Here is a 12227-nt window from a genome sequence, read left to right on the forward strand (position 1 = left end):
TCTCCTCTCCTCTCCTCTCCTCTCCTCTCCTCTCCTCTCCTCTCCTCTCCTCTCCTCTCCTCTCCTCTCCTCTCCTCTCCTCTCCTCTCCTCTCCTCTCCTCTCCTCTCCTCTCCTCTCCTCTCCTCTCCTCTCCTCTCCTCTCCTCTCCTCTCCTCTCCTCTCCTCTCCTCTCCTCTCCTCTCCTCTCCTCTCCTCTCCTCTCCTCTCCTCTCCTTCTCCCCTTTTTTCCCAAAGATTGATGAAACTCAAAGCCTTAATTTTTTCTCTATTTGCAAGAACTTACATTTTTTTACAGTAAAAAGTAAAAATTTCTAAATCATATGAATACTGAAGAAAATAGAAAGCAGACAAAGATATTATCTTGTTGACATACAAGGTTCTTTATCCTTTTCATTTCACTCATGCTATTTTCTTCCAATAAAGGTTTTGACAGCTAAGATAACATGTGGATAAAACAGCAGGTGTGAGTCAGACCTTACTCCAAATTTCATCCTGGAGAGAATAACAAGTACATTCTAGTTTATTTTAAAACAAAAGATAGGAGGATTGGTAAGAAAAATTACATAATGAAGTTTGTTTTGTTAATATGTAAAGCTACAGTACAAACTTAAAAATTTACAATACAAAAATACGCTTTACCTCTCCCACCTCAAATAAAGTCAATCAATGCTAAGAATTTGTCCAGACAAAATGTGTGGTCTTTACAACTCAGAGTTTCTAACTTGTAGCAATGAAAGAAAATAATGATATGATTCATGGTGTTCTCTTTCAGTTCTGCAGCAACCTCTGAGTTACAAACATGGTACTATTTGAGAAATAGTTTTCCATTTTATGTATACTTACATATTTATAGTGCAGTGGGGAAAATTAAAGCATTTTAGTGCATTTAAAAGCTTGTTTTCAAACTTCCATTTTTTGGTGGACTGACTTCTAAGTTGTTTGGATTGTAAGGTACAAGATAATAATGAGAATGGCTTAACTGTAGTGTGGCCACTGAAATTTTAATGTGAAAGAAAATCACATGGCAAACTCCAGAAACAAAGCCCAGCCTGCTACTGACCGAATCCACCATTTTCTGGATTTAAATTACAATAACATAATGCTATGAATAATTACTTTTTTGTAGAAGTCAAAATTATATTTGCTTTTAAATGAGGGTGGATCTTTTCCCTGCAAGCAGCAGAGTAATCCAACCACAACTTCACAAACCTTGCTAAAATCTCACTGCTATTGTGAGTGACATGCAGTGGCAGCATAACACAGCAGAGTAACACATGACAAGGAGGCAACTCATAATATAACTCACTCCATTACTTTTTTAGACGCACAAAAATCAATTCTGTTTTCAAGCAGACATAGGTGTGCACTGTATTTATCTCTGGACTTCACTACTGTTCCAGATTTGCTGAGATCACCGCTGGCAGCTTGCGCATATAGGAATAAGCTACAATTTTCTTTATACTACCGTTTTATAAACCTCTGCTTTACTTTAGTTGCTCAATGTTGTTTTTTGTGCTTGGTATGTAAATGTGCACATACATGTTTAAGTCTGATACATTTTTTGAGTCCTTCAGCTACTGAAAAAGCCTTTGATCCACCAGTGTAATTAGTACAAAACCTTGAAATAATCTTATTAGATACTCATCTACAGTTAAAAGTGTCTGCTTTACATTAATGACATTAAGAAAGCTTTTTCCTGTCAAAGTCATATATTAGATTTGAAGCTGAAAACATCTCTTAATCCTCATGTGCTCAAAGAAACATTCATTGCAATCATGTAACTAAATATCATGAGACAGACTAAGTAGTTGACTTAGAATGAAAAACACCCTCAACAATTCATAGAGCACAGTCTTCCTTGTCGTAGCTTGTAGAACTACTGCCAGTGAAAAGTAGCTTTGAAAAGGGTTGCTAGAATATGATTACTGAACACTAAAAATTGAAGTGGAATGTTTCACCTGAAGAAAAACTTTGAAAGTAAAAGATACTAATTCTTATTTGATTGCTTATTTATATATTTATCTTACTATTTGTTACCAGGTAAGCAGAAACTTTATGAATTCTCTAATTTCAAACTTATTTTTTCTTCTCAGGAGCAAAACTGGCAATGAGGTCAAAGGTATTAATATATTGAGCTGAATAGCTTTTACACAGTATTGAGTGCTTTTGCTGAGAGACACCTGAGACCAGTTGCTATAGTAATATTTTTCAAGAGAGCCCCGTGTTGATGTTGTTCATATGGGGTACAAATGCAGAGAGGAAATGAACTGCTTTGTTTTTCCATGCACGGGAAGGCCAGCTTGCACAACTGTTAACAAATGAGCAAAAAATGTCACAGATTGGTAGCCATTTGGAGGTGGGTGGAGTGGGAGATGAGTGGAGAAGAAACAGGTCAGTTCCATACCACAAAGTTGGAGGAAGGTGTAAATAATGACTATATATACATGTATTCTAATTAACTCATTAGCTGTCAGGGTAGATACCAAGAGCATTAGAGAAACGTGTTTCAGCTCTCCAGCATGAACAACACCTCTTGCTTGAACAACTCATCTCCTTGAACCAGCTCTGGCAGCACCTGACAACCTGGTTCAGAGCTTTTACAGCCAAGCTTCATGTCAGACATTTTTTGCTTGAGACAAGGAGCTGGCAAGCAGCATAATTATTCTTGATTTTCTCCCTTCTCCTCATTTTCCTGCACAAACACTTCCCGTATTTGTTGCCCATACTGGCCAACGAGTGGTGCCACGGCCAACTTTCTGATTGTGAAAAAAAGAGAATAAAATGTGCAGTAGCATTGAGGGTATCTTACTGGACTGCTATAAAATTCTCTTTGATGCAGTTGGTCCTTAAGTTTGATTCTGTCAGAACACAAACTTTTCATCTTTAACTTCTCCCACACAATGGCATTCATGCAAGCTGTGATGGTGCAGGCTCACACTTTTCTTGAAAATCTCCCACTGAGGTGAAACAGGACAGGTGGAGTTTCAAGAAAAAGTGGTTTTTTAAGTTAGGCAAAGCTTGAGATATGACTACTAGTCTTACAAGCCAGGAGGTGATCATGCAGTGAGAAATAAAGGTGCTTTCCTGGTACGGAGCTCTTGTTTAATGTGGGACTGGCTGTCAAAGGAAAAATATTGGAAAGTGAGGGGGCAAGAAGAAAAACTGAGACTGCACATTGGCAAGGAAGCTTCTTGTAGGCTTGGGGGTCCTGGACTCCTGAGGAACCCATGGCCAAGAGTTGTGGAGAACCTAAGATAAGCAAAATATTTGTGGAGACATACATGGTTTTGTCAAACATTTTAATTTGCCGCTAAGCTTGTTTATTGTCTGTTTTTCAGCCAAGTCACAGTTGATGCACCTTCACGTGTCTGAGGATCTAATTATAAACCAAGAGCATTTGCAAGCTTTGGGCTTACAAAAGGAGCACTAGATAAGGGGAGTTCCTATGGAATCAGAGCTGGTACCGTGGACTTAATATTTTGGAAATTCATTCCCTTTTGGCTGTAGTTCATGCTATGATGGATTAAGGTAGAGGTAGTGAAATGAGTGCTGATCTACCTTTTTATACTTTGTATACTTGTTAACTTCAGAGGTTTGAGAACAATTTCGCAAACAGATTTTTGTCAGGTATATGCTGGAGGGTTACTAACCTTGTCAGCCTTTCCAATGAGCCTTTTCTGCTCATGTCTGAGCCAAGACACACTGAAATCCATCCTGTCTCAGCTACAGGGACAGCTTAGAGTATGTTGAACAGGGAAGAAAGTTGACTGTGGTCGTGACAGGCACAGGGAGAGGGTGCAGTGCCCGGAGACTGAATGCTGACAGCTAGGGCAGTAGCAGCAGGGGCTCCTAGCACGGGACAGACAAGGATCTGATTTTAAATTTAGCCATACTTGTCTTGGATGTGTACTGGGAGTAAGCCCTTAGACTCTGAAGAAGGCAACAGTTGATTGTGCTGTTCTGGTTTCCAGTGGTGGGCAGGAGAAGATTGCTCTGGCGTAGTTGGTCAGCTGCTTTGAGTACCCAGCTGTTGGTACTCCTGCACCACCCTTACTAGCAAAGTGTGGCTGCCCAAGTGATGTCAGTCTGGACTCCTCTGTCATGGGCCCACTTTCAAGGTCCTCCCTCAGCAAAGAGAAGACCAAGTACCTGTGACCATGCTACATCAGTTCAGAGGCACCTGTGAGTACTGTCATAAGAGGCAACTCTGAAGTAAACTGCTGTATTCAGAAAATAAAAGCAGAGGGAAAAAAATAAGACAGTTTTGTGGATTATGTTTTATAAATGTTATAAATCAATTGCTTATTTTTGCCCCTAGTTTGATTCACTTCTTCTGATTCCATCACAATTTAATTAATGCATATTAAATGATGCCACAAGCTGTGCAACTAGTCAAGTCCCAGAGAACATGGAAATTGATTGTGCAAATAGTGCTCAAGGCTAAAACTGAGATATATAAGTGACATTAGTCGCTTGCTCTGCTCTCATCAATGAGTGCAATGTCATTTTAGCAATACAGATAATTGTAAATGAGCATATTTTTAAGCCAGTTTTACTATCTGTTACTTCATTCAGCACTACAAATCTCAGTCTGTTTTCACCAGATAGTGCCAGTGATAACTTAAGGAACACAAAAAACATGAAGAATTATGTGCAGGACTTTCCAAACTTAGTTTCATAAGAGTTACCAAGTGATACTGTAATGTAGGTAAGCACAGTTTTTATGCACAGTTATGGACTGTGGCTTCTTTGGCAAAGAAACATTGAAGAAAGGATCAGAAACACAGTGCACATACTCAGGCTAGACGAGCAGATACAGAGCTATATTCTTGCTATCCTTAGTGGATATGCTTGTTAAATAATTCTAGCTTTGTCTTGTGTCTCACAGACACCAAGCTGAGTATAAAATATATTGTTATTTCCGCACACTCAAGTAACTGCAATGACATGAAGAAAAGGTAACATTCTAGAGGCAGTTGTGGGGTTGATACATACAAAATAAACAAAACATGAGTGGATTTATCTAACCAAAATTTTCTGGCTCTTTAATATTTCTCTTGTTCCATGAGATCGTGGAATCACAGAACAGTCTGGATTGGTAAGGACCTCAAAGGAACACTTGGTCCAATATTTGTGGGAAAAGGAAGCTATATGAGTGTCCTGCCCAAAAGCAGCATGGAAGCCTCCAGCAACAGGGACTCTACCACATACCTGGGGAAGTTGTTCCAGTGATGGGTTGTCCTCACTGTGAACATTATGTCAATATGAAATTTCTCTCAGTGCAAATACCATTGCCTCATGCAGTCTCCTTGTGTCTACTTATGAAGAAAACTTCCATTCTCTTTATATTCATCCTTTAAGTATCACCATCTGGGATGTGGTCTCCATGAGCAATCTCTTCTCCAGGAGGAAGAGATAAGATAAAACTCCTTCAGCTTTTCCTCAGGGAAGCTTCCTCAGCCCTTTGACTGCCTTCATTGCTTTCTTTGACTTTCTCCAGTCTTTCTGCATCTTTCTTGATCTGTGGGGCCCAGAACTGCATGCAATAATCCAGTGCAGCCTGACAAGCTCTTGAGAAGATTGGGATTATCCTTTCTCTGTGGATGCAGCCCAGGACATGATTTACCTTGGCTGCTGCAGTGGTGCACCAACACCTAGGTAGAGGAAATAGGGCAAGGTTTGATGTCAGTACTGGCTGCAGCAGAATGGCTCTTGTGGGACACAAAAGTACACAAGCACACTTCCACTTATATACTGTATGCATCTTAGCCATCAGTTACAGTACAGGAGAAGTTAAAGCATTCCAAATCCCACCAGTAAACAGTTAATCCAATTCCAAACCGGAATTGGGAAAGAAAAGAGCTATCAGAAAAGAAGGACCAATTAAATATTTTGTCCTTGTATAAAAGGTCTTTCTAGCAGAAGAATTTTTTATAATTACATTTACCCTCCGGTGAATTAAAATACATGGTATGTAGGTAGAAAATTATCTTCCTGTCTATTGTGAACTTTCAAACCATTCAATAGAGTCTATCCCAATTTCAGATGACAGTTTGATTTCTGGTCATTAATGGAATTACTAAACAATTGCCCTGACTGTTTGGTCTAGGTTTCAACACATTTTATGTAATTAGGCTGATATTTTTAGGATGAAAAAATTATCTGAGATCTTGCCAGTGGATTCTGCTGGTTTCAGAACTCTTTTTTTAAGGATTCTTTCAAAGACAATTATTCAGAATATTTTATCTTTGACCATTGATAATTTTTCCACTGGTCATAAACATTCATATATCTTCAAATCACAGCCTGAAGAACACAAACTGTGAATTTTATTTGAGAGCATTCCAAGGATATAAGGGTATGAAATAAGCATTAAAAATCAGACCAAGAAAACATTTGAATATTTCACAGCATTATTGATTCCCTAGGACAGTGTAGGCAGTCCGGACTGCTGGCATGTTTTTAAGAGGTATTAGTATTTCTACCTAACCTGATTTTTCAATCTGTAGATAAGGAAATAGTGCAAAGAGATCTGTAATAACAATTAAATTATTTTGTTGACAGCTTTTCTGTGACACTTTGACTCTTTTTTTTTCCTGGTTGTTAGGTTTAGCTAAAAAAAAACAAAAAAAAACAAAAAAAAAAAAACAAAAAAGACCAAAATGAAAAAACAAAAAAAAAAAAAAAACCAACAAAACCTTCAGCTTTCTATGCTTTCCTGAAACAACATGATATTTTAACCAGTTCTCTGATCCTCCTCCTTCTTTATTTATACAAAACAAAACCAGAAACAGAGTTATAAAATTTGAAAGTCACACAGGCCTTGTGATTCTCATCTTCAGTTGTTTGTCAGGTTTCTTTTTAGTTTAACTGAAGTCTTTCAATATGAACTGGAGATCTTCTGATGGTGCAAAACTTAATTTTGCATTGTACCTCTTGTTTCTAAACTACTTTGCAGTCTGTCTGTCTCATTTCATGCACCCACACACAAACACAGAGCATCAGCCATCTCCAGTGGGAGGGTGACAGCCACACAAGCCCACTGGTAGCCAACCAATGCACTGCATGGCAGTGGCAAATGGGAATATTGGCCAGGGATGCCACATCAAACCCTCCTCTGCAGAGCACCCCACAAGGTTTTCAACACCCATGAGGAGCAGGTGTCTCAATTTCTGATCGTTCATGCCAAGAACATGAGTTAGTGGAAGGAGAGGAAAGACCAACTTGTCAGCAGTCTGGGCCAGCAACCTTCCAGAAGTGACACAAGGCAAATGATTGGAGCGTAAAAGCTTCGCTTTGTCCTTGATGAACAGTCTGAGAGGACCAAATCCCTGAGGAAGCCATGGCTGTAAGGTACAGCAGGAGACACACAGATTTGCAGCCTACACTAAGGTGCTGCAAAAGCCCCAGAATTCAAAAGCTGCCGCAAAAATCTGACTTTGGCAGAGCCACAGAAAGGACAGCTATATGTGACCAGTGCTAATGTTCCTCAGGATTGGATTTCATGCTCCTGCACGACTGATTAGGCAGCTGGCCTCCAGTGTACACTAACATGCTGTGAGTGTTCCCAGCAGAGGGTCCAATCCTCCATGGTAACGCTCTTCAGGGAGCTCTGGAAATGCTTTAATTATTAAAATGAATAATTCCTACCAACACATTTAATTGGAAAATATTACATGTTTAAATGGGCTCTAATGGAAGAGGTCTGGAAAATCTGACTATATAATAGAGTATGCCGTTTGAAGTGAATTTTAGCAATATTTTTTCAGTGAATAACACCATGCATTATTTATCCTCTCCCTTTTTAATCCTGTCTGATAGTTTATATGAAGAAGGAATCACTGGAACCTCAGAAATAAAATGCAAATCTGTGAATTGCCCCCTACGAGCTTAACCTGCCAACACTAGCCCATCCTCCTTCCTTGCTTCCTGTCCCCTAGCTTCCAAGGAAATAGTTCAATGAATCTATTGCTGCAGGACAAACTAAACCCCTTGTTTCTGCCTCAGTGCTGGAAGGACTGTGCAGGACTGACCAATTACAGGAACACTTGTTACCACAGTCTGGCAGAGATGGGACATAACGAAAGGCAAGAGAAGGCCAGTGTAGGTGCAGCCTTGTGGGAATCACAAGGGAAGAGGGCAGAAAACAAGGGTTCAGGACATGGGTATCAGCCACACAGAGGAAGCAAGGATAGGTGTGGACAGGGATAACAAAAGGAGTCGGCAAATATCTCCAAAGAGGTCGCACTACCTGAAGATCTCAAGGCAGCAGTTTGGCTCTTTAAGGTGCTTTCTAGCCCTGGTCATTCTATAATTCTATGATTATTAAACATAGAGATTCACAGCTGGAGTTATCTAAACTTGCATTCTGTCATGAGAGAGTGGGACTCAAAGAAGGATTTATGCCTCTGGATTAAGTTCTGCCAAGCCCAGATCCTGCAGTGAGCCTTTCCAAAGGGAAGGACCCACTGGGTATACAATGTTGTAAAGCAATTGGACTGTCAGACTTTGCCTGATCTGATTTTTAAAAACTCAGTCTTCATATTTCCTGGCTTTTTTTTCTTCTCCCTTGGAATGTAAATGTTACATTCTGGATATAAGCATGGTGGAAAAGTCAGGAAGGCACTTTTATCTGAAAGTTGCCTTCTTTCTCCCTAAGTCTAGTAGGAGCATAAAGAGATGAGGAAATGGACATTCAAGAGAGGTATTGTTATTTATAGAAAAAGAGAATTGCCAGCAGAAGAGGGGAAGTCAGAGAACATTTTCTACTAAATAGAACTTCAACTTGAAAATGGCATCTATTATTTTAACTACTCTGAGCAGGACCCACGGACACAAGTGCAAACTTGTTTCATTCTGCCTATTTTGTGAAACAAGCAAGCTCAATACTTTTTGAGCTCTTTCTTCTCATCTCAAACCAGAGCATTAGTTTGCACATTTTTTCATTTATTGTGGCACTAAATCAAAATTGTGGGTTTTTTTTTTTTAATTTGTTGCAAATAAAGCACTTGTCAGCTCTGTCTTTTCTGTCTTTTTTTTTTTTTTTCTTCTCTCTGTGCATATTCATTAGCTGCAGGAACATGCTGAAAGTAAGAGATTTTCTGTGTAGCTGCTGAAGAGTTCACACTCCTGGATTCCAAAAAGAGAGATTCTGTAGGTATCTGCTCTGCCCAAACGATTCAACACAGCACAGCACAGCAAGTGTGGGAGGGGAGCTACACTCTACTGCGCTGTGCAGCACTAACACATTGGGCCTATTTGGGACTACAGTATTCAAATCCAAATACAAATTCATCACACTGTTAGTAGTAGTTACCAAGCAGCCGTGCTGCAGCTCACAGAAGAAATTCAAGCATTCACTGAGCTCTGAGATTACCACAACCCCTCCAGTTCCCTCAGATTTTATTCTGCTGTAGCACTGTATCTTGTCTGCAGTTTGGCTATTTTTATCAATAGCTCCCCCTGAATCTGTATCTTTTGCCTAACTTCTTTGTTTAATATTTAACATGCTGTGGTTCCTTGAGTAAACAGCCTGCACACCGGAATCTCTTGTGGCTGCTTCTGCTGAGTCAGACATCAAAACCCAGCTTCTGGTAAGGAGTTTGTGACACATGGACAAGGCTGTGTTTAATCCAACCCTCAGGCGTGATTTGAAGCTCTGGTTAACTCAATTATAACCAATTTCATAAACTCTCAATGCATTTGAAAAGGAAAAGGAAACAAGGGAAAAAACTAAGACCAGGATCTTTTCCAGATGAGAAAAATAAGTGAGGATGCAATAATGGCTTCAACAGAAAAAGACCAAAGTTTCTGTAGACACCTGAGTTGTGTGAGCTCCTGGACCGTGGTAAAGCAGGAACTGAACCCACTGCTATATATGCCACAAGGAGAATTTCTGCAGAAACTTTGAGCTTGCTGGAAGATAAATATGAGTAAAGGGAAGTAAATAAAAGCTGTTGTACCCTGGTTGTTCATACTGCATTTCCCTGCCCACATGGTGACTTGTCTGACCAAGCCAGTTTTACCTTCAGGCCTCAAGAGATACAAAAGACACAAGCTTTTGGATCTGCCTGTTGCTCTTGGGAAGTTTCAACACCCACATTTCATTTTCTCCTCCATACAACCAGGTTCTGAAATGTATCAGGTGTAGCATGTCACAAAATACTATATATCGAAGTCCTGTTATGAATGAATTTTGTCAAAACAATTTTGTTTAGCAAGGCTAAAACTCATCAGGAATTTTCACATGACAGATACTGTTCTTGAAACACTTATAAATGTTTAAAAAGGCACAAAAAATGTAAAATCATGTAATGCGGACAAAATTATTTTGATGCTGCATAAATGTATTATTGCACATAGAGAAAGGCTTTAACGTTTATTGGGAAAAAAGAACTGCCAGACCTGGAGGACTTGGGGAGGAGGAGGGAAAAGTTTAGCTCAAAGTGACCTTGCAGCTGGGAATGCCAAAAATGTCAGTATGAAAAAATGCCATTTATTGTGCCTAATGTTGTTCATCCTCCACCTGCAGGGAGCCTGTGACCCCAGGGAGCAGGGAGTGCGTCCCCAGGGAACAAGAACCTGTGTGCCCAGGGAACAGGAGCCTGTGTCCCAGAGTGCAGGGAGCCTGTGTTCCCAGGGAACAAGAGCCTGTGTCCCCAGGGAACAAGAGCCTGTGTCCCCAGGGAACAAGAGCCTGTGTCCCCATCCAGCATTGTTCGTGAGGTAATGACATAAATCTGCTCGGCATTTTGGATGTGATTTGATGTTGCCCTTGGTTACCTGTATGTGTTGATTTACACAATGTTATAGGTTAAGCAGAGTAAATACCTTTCATTTGAGACAGTTTTGAATATGGTGTTCTTACCGAGCCAGAAAGCTAAAACAATACTTTCTGTCCAGAAACATCTATTTTCATATCAAATCTCTGTTTCCAACAGGCACACAGAGCTAAAACTGTGCAACTAGCATATAGCTCATATCTATAATGATAATCAAAAAGCAAAATTCCTGTAACAGGAGAGCACATTTACATTACATGCCAGTGAAGCACAAATTAATTTAGATGTGATGAATATCCTTTTCTCTTCTTTTATCTTTGATGTTCTAGAAAGAGGTAGGTCTTGAAGGCAAGGCTTGGCCAGGCTCTGGGCCAAAAGATTCTATCTTTTGACATTTAAAACTTGAAAAGAAAAGTAAATATAAAGTAATTAAGCTGAAATCTATTTTATTTCCTAAGTTAAACATATTACAGTATTTCCAGATGCCTGCTCAATCTAGCTATGCAGAGAAAAGCAGGGCTGAGTGTTCAGATAAGGTACTGTAGTTGCACTTTGAAGATGAGGCAAGACTTGAATCCTTGCTATTTTAAAAAGAAAGGAAAGTGCTAGCTAGGCAGGCTTTTACAGAGAAGATGCTGAGTAGAGAGCTGAGGGCTAAAATTGCCATTAGATTTGGAGGGAGTCAAAATTAAACAGGGACATCCTCATGTTTAATCGTGAGTGAATAAAAAAAATTTTGAGGGGTGCATTTGTTGTTGTTGTTGCGCAGAAATACAGTTTTATAAAATATATAAGACCAGTCCTCCTGGGTATTGCAAAGGTGGTGATGTTGTTGACAGAAAAATGAGAAGGATTTTTGAAGGTTTTTTACACTTAGATTGTCTCAGCTTGACAGTTTGATTTCTCAGGTTCAAAGAAAATCATATCAATATTGACATATGCCTTTCCCCATCCCTTTATCTTTGGCTTGAGGCTGTCAAGCCATTTCATCATGCCAACGCAGAACCCCTGCCTTGTGCTCACTCTGCACCAGGAGGGAAAGAGCTCTCCAACTCTGAACACTTCAAGATGACATGAAGAAGATGCAAACAAGTGCACTAAAAGGTCAGGGCTTTATTACATTTTTTAAAACCAGCATTGCATTCTTGCTGTTTGTCTGTTTTACCTGCCCTGAAATCTGGGGAATGCTTTTTGTGTCATCAGTAAGCTACAGCAATTTTCTTAGCTATTTAAACAAAAGCCCTTGACATTTGTTCTAGCTTGCAAGCTCTCCTTACTCAAAAAATACGTAAGTATGGCAAAGAGAAATGCAATTTTCAGTCATTTTTGTGACCTCAGTGGGAGAAACTGATAGATCCATTAAATGGTAAGTGCTTCTTCCTTACATGGCCTTAAACTGCCTTTCCCTCCACATGAACTTGCACTTTTCTTAGTTTCAGTGAAA

This window comes from Melospiza melodia, chromosome Z, assembly GCF_035770615.1.
Source record: "Melospiza melodia melodia isolate bMelMel2 chromosome Z, bMelMel2.pri, whole genome shotgun sequence".
Lineage (NCBI taxonomy): Eukaryota > Metazoa > Chordata > Aves > Passeriformes > Passerellidae > Melospiza > Melospiza melodia.